Here is a 21,985-nt window from a genome sequence, read left to right as displayed (position 1 = left end):
GGAACATTCATGGAGTGTCTGCTGTTGGGGAGGTTCTCGTGGTGAGCTGAGGACCCCATTGGCACCGGCCACCCTCACACTGTGATAACTTCTGGTTTCTCCCTTCTGTTCTCATCCACAGAAACTTTTCGTTATTTTTCAGACTCCAGATTTGATCAGGCCATAACTCCTGGTTTAGCATCTCAAACAGGGTTTCCATAAATACTTCAAATAGCCCATTTCGTCCTCACATCTCAACCCTCTGTGCTCCAGCGACACCCAGCTCCTCACCACTGTCCCGGGGGAGAGTCACACACGTTTCTCTTTGTTTTCTTCCTTCCACTCAGCTGTCTTGGAATGGCCAGGGCTTCATTCAAGGTGCATTTAAGTTTCCACTCAGCTGTGTACCCTCGGGGCTTCCCAGGTTGAGCTGGGCCTTCCTCCCGCTGCCCCTGGGCACTTCAGTGTGACAGCCCACTCACCACCTTGTTCTGTGACCTCCTGGGTGTCCTCTGTTTCTAAGTGTGAGTTCCTGGAGGACTTTGACACAGCAATTTTTTTTCTTTTTCTTTTTTTTTTATTTCCAGAAATTAACATAGTGCCTGGAACACAGCAGGGCACTCTAAGGGTGCTTTATAAAAAATGGGATTAATGAGAAAAATATTATTCTTTCCCCTTTTAAAAAAAATATCTCCCGACCAAAGTTAGAGAAGTTCTCAGTGGACGGCATAGCACACACACACACTCCTTGTGACCTTAACCCCAGTCTGTACCCTCCCGTGCTATTCAGCTGCCCCTCCTCCAGTCACGTAAAATTCATGAAATCCCTGATTTGACGGGGAACGTCATGAGAGAGTGAGTCTCACAGGAGGGCACTGCAGGAGAAGTGGAGGGGACGCAAACTCCGGCGTCTGGGCCGGGAGGGCACCAACAAGGCTTAATGCCCCACCTGGGGCTGGCAGACGCCTCTGCGAGGGTGGCTCAGGGGGCGAGGATGCCTTTAACCTAGAATCTTCTAGATTCTAAGTAAAACGAGAGAATTAGATTTCAATATTTTAAAATGAGGATTTCTTTCATAGCATTAAAAAATTCTTAGTTAAGTATTTACTGAGAAAATCATACTGGGGGGAAAAACCTCTATCGGGAATGCCTTTTAATTCTTTCTGGTCTTAGTGAAGCATAGCAGGTGTGCCCGGAGCGCCCCCAGCATGGTGCACCAGCTGGACGTGGGCTTTGGTCCTGGGTCTGGGCCAGTGTGTGACCGTGGGCAGCTCCCCTGGCCTTGCTGTCCTTGTCCGCTGACAGAGCCCGCGCAGGCTACAGCTGCACAGCAGCCTCCCACCCCCACTCAGCGACTCAGCGGGAACTGGGGGGCGCGGGGCTCATCCCGGGACCAGGTCCGGGGTGTGGCCGCACCTGAGCCGAGTGGGGTGCGGGGAGTGGGGTCTGCGGCATCTCCCCTGAGGTACCAATGCGGGTCCTCGTAGGGCTCCAGAGTGAGGGGGACAGGATGGAAATCAGCTCTGGGCTCCGAGGATCCAGCCAGGTCACCACGTTCCACCGTCACAGCCGACGGCCGACTTCGAGGAGCAGTGTGAGGACTGGGGAGCGTGAGTTTGGGGCTGAAAAGTGGAGGTGATGAAAAATTCTGTATTTCGTGCGATTTGCGAACAGAAAGGGCTCACGGACTGCAAGAGAGAGGCGAAGGCAGCTGAGCAGGCGTGCGGGGGGGCCCCGGCCCTGCCCCTGGGTCCGGAAAGTGGGGACCCTCCCCTGCCCTGTGGTCCTGAGAGTGGGGACCCTCCCCTGCCCTGTGGTCCCAAGAGTGGGGATCCTCCCCTACCCCTGCGTCCGGAAAGTGGAGACCCTCCCCTGCCCCTGGGTCCCAAAAGTGGGGACCCTCCCCGGCCCTGTGGTCCTGAGAGTGGGGACCCTCCCCTGTCCTGTGGTCTCGAAAGTGAGGACCCTCCCCTGCCTGGTGGGAGGAGCTTTCCTCCCACAGAAACTAGTGCAGGGCTTCGCACATCACAGCAGGTACTCAGTAAATGCAGAGGGCGCCTAAAAATGAAAGGAAAAACTATTAAAATTCCAGTGCTCAGGTCATGTTTGACCTCTGCAATTACAAGAGGTGCTCAGACATTATTCCTATCCACCTTTTCTTATTGGTATATGTTGAGTGTTGAGTATTAGCATTTTAATACAGTTTTTCCCTTTCTTAAAATGGGCTTGCATTTTTTTGGCACCCTCTGTCCTGGTTAGCTGAGTGAGCGGGGCCTGGATGGGAATCCTGGATGGGCCCGCAGGTGCCTGCTCCCCAGCACGAGATCCTAGTGGAATTTCCATTTGCAATTTGTTCTTTTCCACAAGACATCAAGACATCTCAGAGCAGATTAGGAGAGAAAGTCCATTTCTGCTGACATAGCGCTTTCACTTTCAAGTATTATGAACAGAAAGTCTGAGCTTCACCCAGTCACTGTGAACAGTGTCTGTGACACTAGGAGGAAGGACTTATTTAAATTCAGCAGGTGGCTGCTGAGTGCCCACTGAATGCCAGGCACTGCACTAGGTGCTGGGGAGTGTTGGAGCAAGTCCAGACCTCCACTCAGTAGCTGCCACACCAAGTCATACCCCAGGGCCATAGGGACACTTCTGCACTCCACCAATTCCACATGGAGGGTCAAAAAGCATCAGTGGGAAAAACGTGAAGACCTTCGTGATGATGGTTTTTTGGCTTTTCTGAGATTGTGGGGCACCCCGAGTCTGTGAATGGAAGACAGACCCCCCCCACACCGGTGTGGTACCTGCATCTACAATAGCCTCACTTTTAGAAAACTCTTGTAGTTTGACTGTTTAATGCTTTGATTTCTTCCTTATTTCGCTGAATGTCAGTGGTCACTGTTGCTATGACCTCCATGATAGGATTCCTCAGCAGGAGGCAGCTGAAGCTTCCTTTCCTGCTAAGGCCTTCCAGTTAGTAACCCCCAGCTGGGGTGCCCACTGCCCACTCACTGTGGATTTTCATATCTTGTTACCAGCTGCCTTTTTATCCTTTGTACTTACTACGAAACAAAAACAGAAGTTCTCTGATTCAAAATTTAAGGACATATGGAAGTTACTTTTGAGAGGTGTAACAGCTGAAAAATCTTAAAATCATGTTTTATTCCTAATGTCCCCATCTGCCAAAACCTTATTATATTTGATATAATTTCAGACAAATTCTTTATAACAATTTAGGTAAAAGTATTATTTATTTTTTATTGATATATATATATTTTTTTCTTTAATTGTTTCAGGTTTATTGAGGGTACAAAGAATTAGGTTACACAGTTTGCATCTGTTAGTAAAATCCTTCTTACAATTGTGTCCTGCCCCAAAGAGGTGTGCCACACACCGTGAACACCCACCCCATACCTCCCCTCTCCCCACTCTCTCATTCCCCCACCTCCCACTTTGAATTGATTTGAGTTTTTCTCTTGTGTGGGCAGGTATTAGAGAGTCTGCTGGCTTCATATTAGAATTGAGCACGTTGGATTCTTGTTTCTCCAGTCTTGTGATACTTTACTAAGAAGAATGTGTTTCAGCTCCATCCAGGTTAATATAAAAGGTTTAAAGTCTCCATCTTTTTTAATGGCTGAATAGTATTCCATGGTACACGTATACCACAGCAAAAACGATGGTCAGAGGCCACCAAGTAGGTGCCAGTGCCTTAACCCTGTGCATGTTGTCAGGCCCCAGGGCCTCTTCCATCCTTGTCAAGGGGAGTGCTCACCTTCTCTCCTTTCATACGACATGTAAAAGTATTTTTAAATGGAAATACACACAAGACCATGGTGTTATCTGCATAATAAGATATCTTAGCTTTGTCTAGGGTATATAAGGTCCTTCTATTTTTTGACAGAGGCAGAATTCTTGGGTGGGTAAGATAGAAATATCCTTGTTGGTAGAATCAGTGAATGTGATAATGGGCTTGTGCTGGTTCAGAGTTTTTAAAAACAGGGGTAAACTAAAATATTTTATTTACCCTAAACACATAGTGATAGATGTTAGTGTTGTTGTATAATTTCATTTGTTGGAAACTCTTTGTCCTAAGCGTGGAAATGTGAATGCATTGGCCATAATCCTTGAGATGAAATTTCTGTGCAAGGTTCTGGGGTGCTGGACTAGGTGCTGGGGAGCGTTGGAGCAAATCCAGACCAATTTTTTGTTGCAGTCGTCATTGTTGTTTAGCCGTCCTGGGCTGGGTTTGAACCTGCCAACCTTGGTGTATGTGGTTAGCACTGAGCCAAATCTCTGTGTTTTTTAATGGCTGAATAGTGTTCCATGGTATACATGTACTGCAGCTTGTCAATCCATGCATGAGTTGATGGGCACTTGCATACTCATCTTTCAAGACTTCTCCCTGAGATATTCCTTGTCCCCAGCCTGGGCAGGCCCCACACTCCCTCTCTCCCTGTCGTGATTCACTGCCTATGAAAGGAGGTAGCACTTTAGCAGGGAGGCTCCGCAGTGGGGGACTGTGAGCTGCATAAGGCTGAGAGCCACTTTCTTAGTTATTATCCCTGTGTTGCACAATACTTGAGACATCAGAAAGAGTATTTGTAACATATGCTCAGATAATGGAGTGTAAAAATAAGATGAACACCTGTGAACGCACGACCTAAGAAGGGGCACCCCGCTGAATTATTGCATCTCCTGGTGTGCGTGTCCATGTGAACAAATGATATGTATAAAAGTGAGAGGCGCACCCAGGAACTCACCCCAACTTATAAAGCGGACTCCACTGAATCACCCCATCTCCCCGTGTGCATTTGCCCATCTCGTTTCCCGACCTCTCACCAGGGGTCGACCCTCCTTCAAACTTTCATTTTATCATTCCTCTGCTTTAAAAAGGTTTTACTGCTTATATGTCTATTACTAAGCAAGGCATTATTGAGGCTCATTTTTTGAGTTTAAAAAATCTTCCGGGTCCTGCTTGTTTTCATGCAGGATTTTGTTTCTAAGACTAGTTCATGTTTGTTTTCAATGTGGTATAATATTTCATTCTGTGACTGTACCGCAGTTTGTTTATTTTCTTGTGGATGGGCCTTCGGGTTTGCAGTTTTTTTCATAGCAGCAGTGTAGGTGACAACAGTCTCAAACATGTCCTCCAGCGTGTACATACAAGAGTTTCTCTAAAGAGTCTGCTTAGGAGTGGGACGGCTGTGTCGTGAATAAAGCTGAAGATAGGACAGCAACGTGGTCTTCAAGTAATTCCTGCCGGGTCACATGCACCAGCAGCATGCAGCAGCGTCTGCATTTTTTATGCATTTGTATCGCTTGGTGGTATTCTATTTGGCAATGTAAGAGGTGTAAAATGCCATCTCAGTATAGATTTAAATTATGTCTTCTTCATAGCTAAAGGGATTCAGTTTCTTTTGTGCTTCCTACTTAGTGAAATCCTGTTACTATCTATGGCCTATCTTTAAGTAGAGTTTTTGTTTAGTCTTATTTACTTTAGAAATTCTTTTACTCTTCTGGATACTAATCCTTGGTTAATTATATATTTTTCTAATTTTTTTTTCCTAGTCCACAGCTTCTTTCTTTCCTTATGCTACCTTTAAATGAACAGAATGTCAGTCTTGGTTTTTATGGCTGGCAATTTATAGGTCTTGTTTGAGATTGTTTTAAATTTATGTTTTAAGTTCTTCTCTTGGTACTTAACACAGATTCACAATTGTAGTATGTTTTGGTTGAAAAAAATGAATTAGTGAATGTTATGGACAGAGGGGTAATTAAAACATTTATCTCACTTGCCAAGCCCATGTGTCTTTAAATTACTAGATTAAACTCTGCATATTGGAGCAAGAGTACCTGAAATGTTCTTCCTGTGCTAGTTGTGGCCAGCACCATGGAGGGTCGGTCCCCTGTCCTGGTCCCCTTGCATCTCCGCACCTGCCAGGCCAGCACGATGCCCAGATGCTGTGCTTGAGCCATGTGTGAGCGTGGGGCAGGTCAGGAGTGTGGGGGATGACATTCTGGGAGTGACTCTCAGCAAAAGACTAATAGGAATTGGTGGATGAAGCCCCCGGACCCTCACCCTGGCTGAGCTGATGGACGCTGTTTCTTGGAGCTCCCAGTGCTAACCCTGCTGACAGCGTGCCTTTTGGTGACTCTGGAACTTCTCCATCTTTCTCTCTAGCTGAGGGGAAGGACCCATATTTCCTGGGGCTGCCTTTGAAATGAACTACCTGCCCCCACAGCCTTATCTCAAGGCTGCTAAGGCAATTAAAAGGGTTTGAATGTCAATTTTTGACTCAGGTACTTGAATGGTTGTGATTTAGGATTGGATAAATTATCTTTAAGAAAGACCCAAAACTATTCTAACTGTTAATAATTGGGCAGTTGTTACTGGCTAGAGTACAGATGGAGAAGGGGGTGCGGGGTTAAGTGTGTGAGCTCTGGAGCTGGACGATCAGCTTTGAATCATGGTTTCTTTCATCACCTACAAACTTCCGGACGTCACTGCCTCAGTCTCCTTACCTGTAAAGTGGAGATGATGGTGATGTCTACTTCACGGGCCAGCATGAAAGGAGCAAAGTGTCTAAACCAGTGCATGGCTTATAGTAAATGCTCGATCCTGCCAGAAAGTTATCACTTCTCGGGCTTCTGGCTGCCATCTAGTGCACACGCCTCACCGGGTCCTGTGACTTCTTTGAGTGATGGAGTAAATATCACACCCCTTGATACATTGTAGGAGGATGAGATTATTATGCATTTCTTGTTACTCAATACATGACATTGCAATTAAGCTCTGCTAAATTTTTAGGAAGTCTGATCTAACCATTCACAAGTTTTTCGATTGTTTTTGTAAAAATGTTGTAATCTCACGAGTGTTGAATCCTACTCTGAGATTATGATAGATCCCCATTTGGTGCCTGGGGAGAAGAAAAAATGCTGAATGCAGATGGATTTGTCTGTGAGCTTGTACTTTTCATTTTCCTTTAACTTAAGATTACCTTGATCCTTATTTGCTTGACATTGCAGGCAGACAGGAGGGAGGTATATAGAGAAGGGTTTCATCCCCAGGAATAAAATTCTAGGGAGTTTGATTTTGTTTATCATAATTTAAATCTTGTGGTTATCAACAGGGGAGCCTCTCTGAGTGTTCTGCTGACTAATCTGTGCTATTCTACCAGTGGATGTGATGTGAGTGTCCTAGGCCTTTCTTTTTCTGTTGCTAATGTTGGCACAAAGAAGTTAGTGCTTTGAACAGTATCGCTTTTTGTAGAGAGACTAGACTTTGTCAGAGGCCCAGTTTAGTAGATTGAGTCTAGTTACCCAATGTATTCACCTTGAATTTGAGAGTTTTTGAGACATAGCTTAATTTAATACCAAGTGAACTGGATCTGAAACCAGAAGATCTGACATTGTCTAGGCCTTAATTAAGTTTGTGACATTGGGACTGTTTCTTTAATATTATAAGCTTTGGTTTCCTCATCTGGGAGATGGAGAAAATAATGAAATCTACTTTACAGAGTTGTGTAAATGGTACAGTGAAATGTAAAACTGTAATTGGTTCTTAAGGAGATTTTATGTTACTCATGGGACTTCGAAATTATTCCAAAATACTTTTACTATAATGAAATAACTATATATTTTTTTGTTATCTTCTCTATGATTCCAGAAAGAAAATTATCTTTAAAAATATTCTTGCCAATGAAAAATAAAATAATTTTCTTATGTAATTCAAATTCAAGTATTTTCAGTCGAATTGATTTGGGCTCTTTAGTCAAAACATAAAAGTTAACTGAGAATAAAGAATTTCTGAAAATTCTTCATATTTCTAATCCACAGTGATATTTGTTTTTAATGTTATTTATGTGCCCTAGTCAGTCTGACACATGTCGGGCCCCGATTCCTCACTCATGGTAGTCACTGAGAAGGGGTTGAAAGAGAATTTGTGTGTGTGACAACATGGTCTCAATGTAAAAAGAGAAAACTGTAATTTCAGCAATACCATTTCTTAATCTAAGTCACATCAAAGATACTGACATCTAGAAAATCCACTTAGCCAGAATTTCCTTTTTTCATCACAGAGGCAGAACCAATTGCAAAATATGAGCCCGATGCAATATTTCTTCCTCCGTTCTGTAAACAAAGACGTGTCTACAGATAAGGGGATATGGATCTTCTTACCACGTTCAGGAATAGCCAGCTGTAGTCTGTTCCTTATGTCAACATATTGCAAAAGATAATTGGAATTCCAGCAAGCGCCCAGGTTATTAACAGTGCAGTTGATGCCATTATAATCGTGTAAACATCCAGACAAATACAGCCAGATACAGTGAAGGATGATTGAGTGTTGTAACCCACCGTCGGGCTTAGTAATGTTGCCGTTTTAGTCCATTATTGGAATATTGTATCTGCTTGGATTAATGTTTATAGTGGGGCTTTACTGCTATTGTCCACTTGTTTTCTTCCTGAGTTATGTGGTTAGCAGAAGGAATGCACTTAACATGGAATTTTTTTTAGGAAATGCAGTTCAGCAAAAGCACAAGTCCTTCTGAATAAAGTTTGCATTAGGAAATTAAAGGTGTAAAAGACAATGGATTGGGCTGTAATCATCTGTAGTGAGAAAATATATATTTTAAAAGGAAACACGGGCTCACAGGAAGATAAGTAGACACGTAATCCAGAGGCCAGTTGCTGGCAGAATTTCTTAGTTTGATGTGACTCTCTCTTTGACAGTTCTCCGAAGGTAGGTTATTTTGGAGAAAACATATGTTTCCATTTTCTCTCCCTCTGCTTCCCTCTGAGTCCCCAGGCTCCACTGGGGTCACAGAAACATTAAGGCTTTTGTCACTGTGATTAATAGCTCTTAAGATCATCTTTAATTCACTCACTAATGACTGAGGGTCTTTCTGCTCTCCACGTAATCGGGTGATGTATGAGCCGATTGTACACCTTGTGGCAGAGGTGAAAATCATTCAGGCAATGCAAATATTGTCACGGGAACAAATGTTTTTCCTGTTAATAAAAATTAATGAATTCTACCCAGGAGCTAGTTAGGGAAGCTGGCAAAGGAGATCCAAACACAAATAACTTCTTACTCCTCAGAATTACTTAATCGCACTTAGATAACCAGAAAAGGCCAGAAAAAGACCTTCCTGCCTCACACCTCCACACTTCCATGAGGGATGACACAGGGACAGGCTCACATAGTCACAGAGACCTGTCTTGTTCCTAAATTAATTTTTTCAGGTTCTTGAAATCATGAACTTTGGCATCGGACTTGCTTTAACCTTAGCTAAACTACAGGCTGCTGTCCTGTGTTCGTCTAAAAACATTCCTCTGGTCGTAGCCTAGTTAAGGCCAAGAATTACAGTGGTCAGGTTTATAACTATAAAATGATGTAATGAAGTTTAAATTTGAAAAACTCCTAGCAACACATCATAAAAGATTGATGAAACAGACTGGAGATTAATAAGTGGCTCAAATAATTTTGAGAAGAAAAACAAAAAGAACAGGTTTGTTAACTCCATTGTTGTATTTATTGCTGTCTTTAAAAATAAAAACATCTCCCCTCTTAAAAACGTGCCTCACATCATTAAAGCTCGTTTTGTAAGACGACAAACGCACAGTGTGGTGGGAAATTGTGCCTGCTCTTGACACAGAGAAACTTGCTATGGTGCTAAATCTGTTGTCTTTTGTTACATTTCGATAGTCCATGAGTCTTTCTTCTAATGGCCAAAATCCATTGTCTCCATGGAATAAATATTTCTGAAATAGCTCCCAGTGCTCCCTATCATTTACATCTTAGAACAAGAAAACAGTAAACTTTTAAGACATTATTTTACCTCTCCACAGTGCTTATCTACAAAGGAACATATTACTGAGGGGGGAAAAAGCTTGACTCGGTACTATTATTTCTGGTAGGCACCCAAGGAGAGTAGCTAATTTGTTCTTCATCAATGCCAAGGACAAATTAAAACAAAAAACCTAACTGAATCATGCATTTATAGTGCTTGCTTCTAAAGAGTGCTTATTTTCTGCAGAACATTCAAATAAAAATATTGAATATTTGACTGGATGTTTTGTACATATCTCAGAATCTAATTTTTATAATTTTAAAATTTATTGATTTATTCAATTATGAAAAGACGTGATTAAATAACTAAAGTACACAAATATTAAAGGAAATGCAAACTCAGTCATTAGTTGAGTTTTGACAATGGAGAATAGATATGATTTCAGAGATTTATTTCTCTTACTCCCTGTCATTAGGAATAAACCCATTTTTTTCCCCAAACGAATTTAGATATTAGCTTTCCTATGTTCAACTTTCAAGTAGGATTTTTCTCTAGGTTGTTGCTTCCTCTGATGTGGGTCTTGGACCTGCTGTGTTCCAGCCACTTACGCGGTCTCACCCCACAGTCACGTAAACCTCTGGCACAGGCCCTGACTCTTTGCATTTTTAGCACGGACCCCCCTGGTTCTTATACAAAGCTTAAAAATGCCTGTTCTCAATGCTATTTGAAGAAATTTCATTGTGACAGCATTGGCTGTAATATATAGATGAGTTTTTTTTTCCATTCACATAAAATGAATTTTCCACTGTTGGGTTTCACTGTTTCTATAAACTTTTATATCTCACCCTGATTCCAAAAGAAAAATCTTGCGTTTACACAGCTTCAGTACATACCTGGCTGGTGAAGGGTCCGGGCAAGTGCAGACAGCAAGGAAATCAAATATGCGCTTTCTGCCCAGAGAAGTTCTAATCACACAGCAAACAGTTAGAATTTACACGGCGTTTTATTTAATTAAGCCTGAGAACCACTATTTAGTTGCAGCTGGAGCAGAGTCTTGGCACAGAATAGAACAATCCAGTTTAACCTTTCCCCTTTCCCCTTTTAGCTGCTCTTATAAGAATGTGTGCTGCTTTAAAAAGGTGCTGCCTATCTCTAAGTGTCGCTTGCAGTCTTTGATATAAGGTCACCTTGCTGTGCACACATTTTAAAGTTCAATCGTGAGGCAAATGGACAAAACAGACATCTAACCTAGTGGACGTTTTATGATCTATAAGGTTGAAATGATTTATCCTTATGATGAACTTTCATATCTTAAAGTTTTTCTGTAATTTTTAATGAAGGCTGTGTGTGTGAGAGACTTTGATATCTGTTTTACTATTTCAAAGACCTTTTCTCCCCTCCACACCTCTTTGTGGTTGAGTATTCTATTTTTTTTTTTTTTCATTTGTTTTGTTTTGTTAAGCAGGCCCCGGGCCAGGTTCAAACCTGCCACCCTTGGAGCACAGGGCTGGTGCTCTAACCACCCAGTTACAGGTGCCCAGCTAGGTTGAGTATTCTTAAAAAAGGTTTTGAGATCAGCTGAGGCTAAATAAAGTAATGAAAGCAAAGGAACTATGGTATCGTCTCTTTTCTTCACGCCAAAATGGAGGAATGGAGAAGAATCCACACTGGGTGTCAAAACTATAGGTTCCTGACCTAAATTCTCCTGTAGACACACACGGTTTGGCTAGCACAGTGTGGGGAAAGAAAATTGGAAAGCCTCACACTTAAAACCCAGATTTGTGACTTTCCCTGGGGTATCAGATTGTCTGGCTACATCAGAAGAGTTTTCTACATGGTGACAGTCAGCCGTGGCCGACTAGCGGCTTTCTCCTGGACACCAAGAGTGGGCCTGGGAGCCCCCTGCTGTCGCCGTCTCTGTTGTCTGGCTCCCGTCTGCCTGGTGTGTGCCACCCTGCAGCTCTTTCAGTGTGTCAGCGCTGATCGGTGCTGATGAACAGGGAGCTCCAAATAGGATGATCTGAAAATCTCAGAACCATATATATTTGGTTTTAGGATTTTATGGCAGACCAGTCTACCTAATTGTGTTTACCTTGGCAAATAATTGAAATTAGTTTGTGCAATTTTGAGTCTAATAATAAAGTGAGTAAAGCAGAGAATCTGGGAGTTACAAATTAGGGACATTAACTTCAAGTTTGAGATATGTTTTTTTTAAATTTTTATTTTCATGTGTTACCATTCGATTGGCAACAGATAGAGAGCCCTTGATTTCTTTTGTGTGGACTTTTTATGAATCCTTGTAATTCTGGAAGACACTGGTTTTCATAATGTTCTCCTGGCAGCTGTGGGAATGCCAATTTCAGAAACAATTATCAGGACATTCCCGCCAGGTAGCCCAGCCACGTAGTGACAGCAGAATTGTTCCATCTTCTCTGCTACGCTCCCGGTTTCCAAGGCTGTCAGGACCCTGTGCTCCCCTCCTACCCTCCACTTGAAGAAATCCCACATTCGAGTCCCCTCACTGGCTGGTGACTTTGGGCTTGCCCGGCTCTGCTGTAAGCTCTTTGGTGTGGTCCAAGCTGGCCTTTTTCAGAGGACAAATCTTATCTTTTAATTAGCAAACAGGATGGCTTAGACATGTCTCTATAGGACATTTGCTGGACTTGATCTGACTCATTTCCCTTTGTATATAAAGACAGGGCCTGAAACAGACAGAGGAAAACCAAGACCAAAAATGTCACGAGAGAGTTGCACCCGAAAATGCTTGACATGCCCGTGGGGCAGAGGCGTTTATGCAGAAGGACTGGGCGTGCTTTGGTTGGGTGTCTAAATAGGCCTTGTGATACCATTTTGGCCTCACTTTGAACTTGTGTAGTAAAGAAGGAAATGAAAGCAAAGGTAAACTTAAAGTATTGTTTGACTCTAAATGCTTTCAGTAAAGGGTCTTGTTATCTAATGATTGGTACTAGATGGCTGATATAAATCCTACAGTCTGTTCTTAGCACTCGTGGCTACAGGAGGCAAAGGCACAGGAAATCAATTGCAACTAGCAGGTAACAAATGGCCAGTCTTAGGCAAACACAGCAGGCTGGGAGAATAGATTTGTGGGTATAGATTACGAGGAATCAGTGAGGGAGGACCTTTCTCTCCTGATGCAGAATCCAGGGCAATTAGACAAAGTAACGGGACAATTGTGGGAGACGGGTCCATATTATCTGTGATATCCATGATATCTCCTTGTTACCACCAAGGAGCCAGAGCTGGAGAGCTACTATTTCTTCCAGGGCCTACAAAAAATATATGTGACAAAAATTACTGGCTCCAAGATATGAATGAAAATGGTAGATCAAAATTAATAAACGTTGATCCACAGAGTGCCATGTTAGCCACCCAGAGTAGAGTTTGGATTATATTAAATGTGGGATGTGGGCACCTTTTTGATGTAACATAGGATGCAGCTCCCAACTCACGTAGCTTGGACAGGCCAACGTCTTAAAATGATTGAAGTGAGGAAGGGTTACATTTTAAAGCTATGTAACATTTTCTGCCAGAGGCTATCCAGAATATTGGAAATGAGGATTTATTGAAAAACAAATTACCTTTAGCTGGTTCCATGAATGGGTTGAACTTACTGTTTAAAGTAGGGCTTACTGGGGTGGGCATCAATGAAGTTTCTACCTTTCTACTTCTAACTTCTCTGAACTCAGGCCATTCTTCATCATTTTTCAAAGTTTATTTTTTTTCTGTACACTTAAGTGCCCTTCTGAAATCTCCAAAGTGCAAGAAGCCAAGCTTTATCTTTGAATGTTGGGCTGCCAGAGAGACAGTGGGATTCCCATAGCGTGGAGAAATCCTGATTGTGCATTTTTTTGCCATTGATTGCTTTTTTTTTTTTTTAATATGGAACACTTCATGAATTTGCATGTCATCCTTGTGCAGGGGCCATGCTAATCTTCTCTGTATTGTTCCAATTTTAGTATATGTGCTGCTGAAGCGAGCACTCGATTGCTTTGTTTTTAAGGAACGTGTATGCCCAGTATCTTCAAGCTTCACAGCAATGCGCTGGGGTAGAGAAGTGTGGGTCACACGGACCTCACTGGCCAATAACTAGTCTAGAAGGCACTAGAGACACAAGTTGTGCCGCTGTGGTGTGTGGAAGGTCCAGAGTCACGTCTCCCAATGCCTCACCACTGACCCTCCTGCTACGTCTGACTGCTGAACCCCTGTGGTTAGGACATTTACAGAGCTTCATTCTCAAGATGTTTTCTCCTTATTAATTTTACATATTTTTGTCTGGTAGAAAACTTGTTTATCCATCCACGCAGCATTCAGACAACAAATCTATGTTGAACACGTGTTGTGTGTCAGGGCCCACCTGGGCCTCGGCGTGAGTGGTGAAGGCAGGGTAGGTGGACATGTTCTTCCTGAGGGAGCTTTATCTGAGGCTGCAGCCTCCGCCCAGACTGCATCTGAGTTGATGCCATCTATTATTTATGCTGCAAAATTATCTTAGTTTTGAAAAGTAAATCTCCTTGACACTAAGACAGACACACACAAAGGCTTGATAGCAAACTTGATTGAATTATCCCACAGTTTGGGGCTCTGACAGCTGGAATAACAGGGAAAGCTTATACACAGGCCACCTGATTGATATTTGGGGTTCTCTTTCTAACTGTTATCAAAGTCATTTCTGGCAGAGATGCTCGGAGTCATAGAATTCCCCTTGCAAAAGACTTTAAAGTCGACGATGGTGTCTTCATTTTAAAGATTGTGAAGATATCCTTACCTGAAATTAATTATAATCAGCCCGTAGTTCTGTGCCCCCTCCCTCATACCGCATGCTTTTATTTTTGGTTTTGTTGTATGGAATTCAAGCATTTGGTCCCTTCTTCAGACGACAGTGTCTCGAGGGGGGCCCCGTTTGTGTTCCCTTCTCTCCATTCTCTTCAGGCCGTCTTGGTGCTCAGCATCAGACTTCTAGGTGGGGACAGGTGACAACTCACACCCCAGGCTTTGGCCTTGGATTCCAATGCACAAAATCTCTCATTGTTTTAGTTTGGTCTGAAAAAAAGCAGATAAACATCTTTAAAGTTTTGTTTGTAAGAAATTGAGATAAAAAATATTTTGCAAGTGGAACTGAAGCACAGTACAGCTACGGCCACTGCACCTGCATGCTCATCTCCGCCTCATTTAATACACTCCAATTTGTGTGTTAGTTTTAGTACTAAGATTTGTGTATTGGCTTTATTAATGTATCTGCATATTGGTTTTATTAATAATACTTGTGTATTAGTTTTATTAGTAAGATTTGTATCTTAGTTTTATTAATAAGATTTGAGTATTACATTTATTAATAAGATTTGTGTATTATTTTTGTTAATAAGGTCTGTGTATTAGTTTTATTAATAAGATTCGCATATTTCTTTGCCAGGGTCATCCTAACAAAATGCCACAGACCGAGGAGCTTAGGTTCTGGAGCTCTGACTAAGATTTCAGCAGGGCTGGTTTCCTCCGTGGCTTCTGTACCTGGCTGACAGGCGCCTTCCTGCCTGTGCTCCATGGACTTTCCTCCGCACCTGTGCTTTGACTGTTCCGGTCCCCTCTTTGTGTAAGGATGCCCGGCATGTGGGATCAGGGCTTACCTCCCTGACCTCATTTTAGCTGAGCAACCACCTCCAAGACGCTCTCCAAGTATCGTCACATTCTGAGGTGCAGAGGGTCAACAAGTGGATTCTGGGGAGACAGGTCAGCTTGTAACAGTTTGACCCACCTCTTCACTGATTTCTTTCTTCAGTTACCTTTTAAATACATACATTTCTCCCTGTGAAGCTGTTGTAATGGTCACTCATCTATGGGGAAAATGGGAAATTGTTGCCAAACGTATTTTAACTGCGATTTAGTTTTGTCCTAGTCCTTACAAAACTTCACAAAATATTTACGAAATATTCTCCATGTGTTGGCACCTCTTTGTAAAATTTTGTAATGAACATATTATAAATAAATGTACATTTAGCTACAGTTTCCCATTTTCCGTATGTAGGGCGGCTGTGGGGGCCACCTTCGGGATACCCTGCCTGGTAATATCCCCAGACTCCTTTCTGTGATGAGATGCTTTTTACTTTAACAAATATGAGAGTATATTTGTTAAAGTACAGTACAGTATCAGAAGAATGGAAAAGCAAGAGTCCACTGTACTCAATTCTAACATGGCTGTTTCATCTCCTGTATGAAACCTTGCTGCAAGTAAATTAGAACAAGGCCTCATTTGCACCTGAGTCAAGCTTTCCATCAGTTCAACCACGGCTGCCGTACACAGTCCTCTGGTTGGACCAAGTGTGTCTTCCTTTAATTTCCAAATTGACAAGCTAAAGCCCTAAGATTGTTTATAGTCAGTAAGAACAGCAAACTTTTTTCCAAATAGCTTTTTTTCTAAAAGAAATAGAGATTTCTTTTTATTTAAATTTAGACCAAGAATTAATCTGTGTGAAAATATATACCATCCTGAGTAGATGTGGAGTCTCTTTCTTTGACATAGTTACGTACCCAGACCAACCTGCAGGAAGTGCAGTTCTTTCACCCCTGCAGAATCCTGGCTGTTACACTACAGGAAGGGCTAAAAATTGTACCTGGTAAAGAAAACAGAGAGGAGCAGTGCTCTGTGACTCTGCATGACAATAGATACATTTAAATGTGATTTTTTTGAAAAAGAGAAGCAGAAAAGTGTAAAAGTTTATGTATCAGCACGTCTGTGGCATCGGAGGAAAAGTGAATACTAATAACAAATCATAAAGTTAGAAGAGGCTCAAAAAAAGAGTTCACCCCTGAGAGCTGCTGTGTGTACTTGCTTGTTATTATTATTTTTTTTTCAGGTTAATGTGAGGGTGCAGACCCTAGGTTATGTTTGCATTTGTTAGGTAGAGTCCCTCTCGTAGTTGTGTCCTACACTGAAGAGGTGTGGCATACACCCTTACACTGTGCCCCTCAGATGGGAGCTCTCCAGTCCCCACCCCGTCTCCCCCTCTCTCAGACCTTCTCCTCCCAGCTTGAAGTGAATTGAGTTTTTCTCTTATGTGGGCATGTATTAGATAGTCTTCTGGCGTTGTGTTAGAATTGAGCACATTGGACTCTTGCTTTTCCATTCTTGTGATACTGTACTAAGAAAAATGTGCTTCAACTCCATCCAGGTTAATACAAAAGATGCAAAGTCTCCATCCTTTTATGGCTAAACAGTATTCTATGGTGTACATACACCATGCTTTGTTAATCTATTGCTGAGTTGATTGGCATTTAGGTTGTTTCTATATCTTGGCAATTATAAATTGAGCTTCAATAAACAATCTAGTGCAAATGTCCTTATGATAAAATGATTTTTTTTTCTTCTGGGTAAATGTCTAGTAGTGAGATTGCAGAATCAAATGGAAGGTCTATTTTGAGTTCTTTGAGGATTCTCCAAAGAGGTTTATACCTCTTTCCAAAGAGGTTATATTAATTTTTAGAACCGGCAGCAGTGTAAAAGTATTCCCTTCTCTCCACATCCACTCCAGCATCCGCAGCTTTGAGACTTTGTGATGTGGGCCATTCTCACTGGGGTTAGTTGATATCTCAGGGTGGTTTTGATTTGCATTTCTCTGATGATTAGGGATGATGAGCATTTTTTCATATGTTTGTTAGCCATTCATCTGTCTTCCTGAGAAGGTTCTGTTCATGTCTCTTGCCCAGTGATAGATGGGATTGTTTGATATTTTTTTGTTGGTTAATTTGAGTTCTCTGTAGATTCTCTTTGTGAGATTCATAATATGCAAATATCTTTTCCCATTCTGAAGGCTGTCTATTTGCTTTAATTGTTTTGTCCTTAGCTGTGTAGAAGCTTTTCAACGTAAGTCCCATTTGTTTCTTGTTACGATGGCCGCTGAAGTCTTCTTCATAAAATATTTCTCCAGGCTGACATCATCAAGAGATTTTTCCATGTTTTCTTCTAGGATTTTTATTATTTCATGTCTTAGATTTAGATCTTTTGTCTGTCTTGAGTCAATTTTTGTAAGTGGTGAATATGCTGCTTATTGTTGGAAAAAATGTGGTCTAATGGGAAAAAATATAGGCTCTGTATACATGGTCTGTGGTTTTCAATGCTCTCATCTGTACATTGGGGGCTGATTAATTTCTGCCTAATAGGGCCATGAAGATTTAATTTATATACATGCAGTATCTGGCACATAATAAGCATTCATAAAATGCGGGTCTCTCTCTTCTACATTCTCCGCTAGCCTACATAACCAACTAGATGGCTACCTGAGTCAGGACTTCACAATTTCAGTTTGGAAGAAGGATTCTCAAGACTGTCGCATAATCTTTGTTCCACGTGCAGCTCAATTAATCTCGTATTAACTGTAATTACTCTTCTAACCCTTTTACTTCAGTAATGACTAAATTTGTGACTGCTATAAACTGCTTCTCATATGTTTCATGCTATTAGTGCAGAAAACTATTCATTGACTTCAAATCAGATGGATTTCGAAAGGTGAAAAACACTTTTCAGGTTGAGTGAACTAAGGAGGGTGGAGGGGGGACGTTAATTTGCCACCATGTTGGGAAGCCTCCGGCATCTCCAGCATCTCCGGCATCTCCTGTGAATACAGTGATGCCATGTCCCAGTCTCCCTGTGACATACCTAGGCTTCCCTGTTTAGGTGTCCACCATCCTGAAGTTGTGCTGAAAGTGTTAGTTTGGGCTGTGCCTCCAGACATTAAATGACTGTCACACTGAACTACAGCCCGAGGGTCTCCCTGGGGAGCAGGCAGAATTATTGGAAAAATGCTGATGACTACTTCTTCTTTGTAAGATAATTATAATTTCTTTCTTTCTTTCCTTCCTTCTTTTTTTTTTTTTGAGACAGAGTCTCACTTTCTTGCCCTCAGTAGAGTGCTGTGATGTCACAGCTCACAGCAACCTCCAATTCTTGGGCTCAAATGATTCTCTTGCCTCAGCCTCTCAGGTAGCTGGGACTTGACAGGCACCCGCCACAATGCCTAGCTATTTTTACAGGTTGGATCTTGCTCTGGCTCAGGCTGGTCTCAAACCTGTGAGCTCAGGTGATCCATCCCTGTCTCGGCCTCCCAGAGTGCTGGGATTATAGGTGTGAGCCAACCTGCCTGGCCTGTTAATTATAATCTTTTAACTGAAGTTTTCATATGACCTTTTAGGAAAATGATCTGTGTTACATGGATGAAGCAAACTCAGTGAAAATTCTATTTTTGTGGTAGCAGAACTATTTTTTTGGGGGGGATTTTTTACCAAGTAAGGGCTGCTGTTTAAAATGGAAAAGTTTTTCTGGATTATTGGTTGTTGATTGCTAAAGAAAAAAAAAAGGCAAAGAAACATATCACTGTAATTAGCTATACCCACTGTCAACATTATGGGTGTGCATGTTTTCATTTTTACCCTCTTTTTAAATCTTATGTTACCAAGTGGCCATCACTCTACTATGCGATCTGTTTTCAAAAGCTGTTTAGCTTTTTCACTCCCTGCATTGCAAGCATTTCCTCATATTGTGGAATACTATTCTCCTTTAGCATATGACTGCACTGAATTCCACTGTGTTTATTTCCTAAAGCTTTTGTTGTTGAACAGAACAACCTTGCTAAGATTTTTCATTATTATAAATTATGCTGTATACTCAGACACAGGAAAGTGGTTAAGAGTATGGGCTTTTAAATATGCTCTGTCACTGTTTGACCTAGCAATTTACCTTTTCTAAACCCTCATTTCCTCAGCTCTAAATTGAATATAGTGGTAGGGCCTACCACATCGGGTTGCCCTAAGATATTGGATATAAAGTCTTAGGATAGTGCCTGATTCATCATAAACACTCAACAGATGCTACAAATAGTTGATTAGATACATTTCCTTGTGCAATCTTATTTCTAGAAATGGAATTTTCTATTTAAAGGTCAGAATCCTTTTAAAATTTTTGATTTATATAACAACTATGGGACCATCTATAGACCAGATTTGAGAGAAAACCTACATGTTAAATATATATCATGTGTACCGGTGACTTAGGTCTGTTCATCATTGCTCTGTTTTCTAGAGAAAAAAACATGGAAATGCACATTTCATCTCTCTTAATTGATAAATTATTCTGGTGCCATTGAAAGAATCTGAGTAGGTCATAAAAAATTGAAAGTGGTTCAAGGTCCTCTGAGTCAGGAGAATTTGTTTTTTATCCTGTAAGCTCATAAATTTTCACTGATTCCAACTGGTTATCTGAGGCACATGCAGGCGGGGAAGTGGGGGGTGTCTGCAAATGAACACTAAATTTTAATTTTCCTCTTTCTCCTCTCCTTACCTTGGGACATCTGGGTCTGGCTTTTCTTATTGTAGTTAGCTGAATATATGGTATTTGGTGTTTCTGTAGTATATAACAGAGCCTTTCCTTCAACTGCATCTGAAACTCTTCCAAAGTCAGGAGGAGAAAAAAAAAAAAAAAAAACTAACTCTGAAAGAAATCACTTGTTTGACTGTAATAATCTACAGAAACTGGTTAAAGCATTAAACAAAAAATAAATGAATCAGATAGTTAGAACCAGTATGTCAGGAAAATAGAACATAAAATGCCTCTGGAATCTGTAGGGTATTTTCTGGTACAAGGGGGTTTCTGAGTCATGGTTCATTTACAATGTCTGTTTCCTCACTCAGGGAAGGGTTTCTAATAGATTCAAGGAGACTCTAAGCCCTGCAAATGTCTTGCTCAAATAAAGGAAGCTCTGTGAGAGAAGAGATTTGTTCTGTTTATGGAGAAAACTTGCCAGTTGTGTCTCACATTGTACACCCTTGAGAAGAACAACCGTCCTCTTTCACACCGTGGGGAAGATGGAGGTTTGCATGGTCCTGTCCTCGAGGTCTCTGATCAGAGGGGCCATGAGCCGTGACTTTTTTAGACTAACTGGAGATTGACCGCCAACGTGTTCCGGAAGCCATGGCAGACTTACAGAAATGTGCCTCTGGTTGGATCCGAAAGACTTTGAAAGTTGTCCTGAAGTTTTACTACCATAAAGTCACAGGGAGTATTCAGCTGGGCCACTAAAAAGATGCTGTTTTCAGCATTTAAATCAGAGCATCATGGTCTCTGCATGGTAGGAATTTGATAAAACTTCAGCTGTCTTGAAGATGCTTGTCTTAGTTTTCAAGGTGAAATTGAGCTTTTGAGTCAGTCTGCAGGAGGTGGTCTCTCACGACAGTGAGTTTTTCTTTATTTCAGCTGCAATACCTATAGGGCTGTTGGGAAGATGATGCAATCTCGTAAGCTTCATGGGAGCTTTAAGCATTTGACTATAAATTCAGGCAGTGGGAGAAAGCTACTTTTTTTGGTTTGTTGCATTTTAGACTAAATCTCTGGGACCACTGCAAACGGAGTAAATGTCATCGGATGTGTTCCAGCGTAGTTTTGGTCCAAGACTATATATTACCTCTTTGGTAATTGGTAATAGTTTAATTACTAAAATAATGAGGATTCCATGTCAGCAAAAGTATTCCAGATTTCAGAGGCAGCTTAATGGGGCTTAGGAGAGCTGAGCCTTTGCCTTGGTGTGGACAATACTGAGCATGGCCCAGGGCTGAGCATCCCCTGGACCCCACCTAGTCCATCTGGGACACGATGGTGTTATTGGGTGATTCCCTCATGTCCTCTGCTAATAAGACATCTTATTAGGAACCATGCTCAGAAATTCTCACTAATGTCGAAGACCTTGGCAAAGAATCTCCATCCAGTGGATAAATCTGTATGTCTAGTTCTGGTTACTTCTCCCTACTGTTTCCTCATCTGCCAAAGCAGGGAGAGATTTCTCTGTTCAGTGCTGGTAAGTGACTACAAGGGATCCCGTATAATCCCCCACTAGTGATCAGAACATCTGGAGTTGAAGAAAGTACAGTTAGAATCTCTGCGGAAACATAAAATGTTTTAATAGAAAGGAGCTTTAGGAAAACCCTTCCTTCTTGGAAATCCAAAGAGCTTCTCGGCTTGTGGAGGGCGACGCCTCCCTGGGCAATGTCTTCCTTTGAGAAAGTTCTGCCCTTTATGAGCCTGTGACCTTGTGACGGTTTGTAGCATCCAGGCTTGTGGTGAGTCCCTCTACCTAAAGGAGGATCCAGGGACCAGCAGCATTTAGAATCTGCTAGGAGCTGGTAGAAATGCAGGATTCAGGGCCCACCCAGACCTACTG

General features: G+C 41.9%; 1 protein-coding gene and 2 non-coding genes across 4 annotated transcripts in view; 1 reads left to right on the top strand and 2 right to left on the bottom strand.

Moving 5' to 3' along the window:
- Positions 1–21,985, top strand: part of MECOM (MDS1 and EVI1 complex locus) — a 567,302-nt gene that overhangs the window by 206,764 nt on the left and 338,553 nt on the right. The gene's annotated exons all lie outside the window — the stretch shown is intronic.
- On the bottom strand, positions 3,645–3,770 carry LOC111726880. The gene has a single exon (XR_002774555.1). It is a non-coding gene; the product is annotated as a U6atac minor spliceosomal RNA (small nuclear RNA).
- On the bottom strand, positions 13,662–13,768 carry LOC111726882. The gene has a single exon (XR_002774557.1). It is a non-coding gene; the product is annotated as a U6 spliceosomal RNA (small nuclear RNA).

Source organism: Otolemur garnettii, unplaced genomic scaffold (genome assembly GCF_000181295.1).
Source record: "Otolemur garnettii isolate 467f Iridium unplaced genomic scaffold, OtoGar3 scaffold00084, whole genome shotgun sequence".
NCBI classification, from domain to species: domain Eukaryota; kingdom Metazoa; phylum Chordata; class Mammalia; order Primates; family Galagidae; genus Otolemur; species Otolemur garnettii.
The sequence above is the reverse complement of the archived record's forward strand: the minus strand, read 5'-3'. Positions and strand labels throughout refer to the sequence as shown.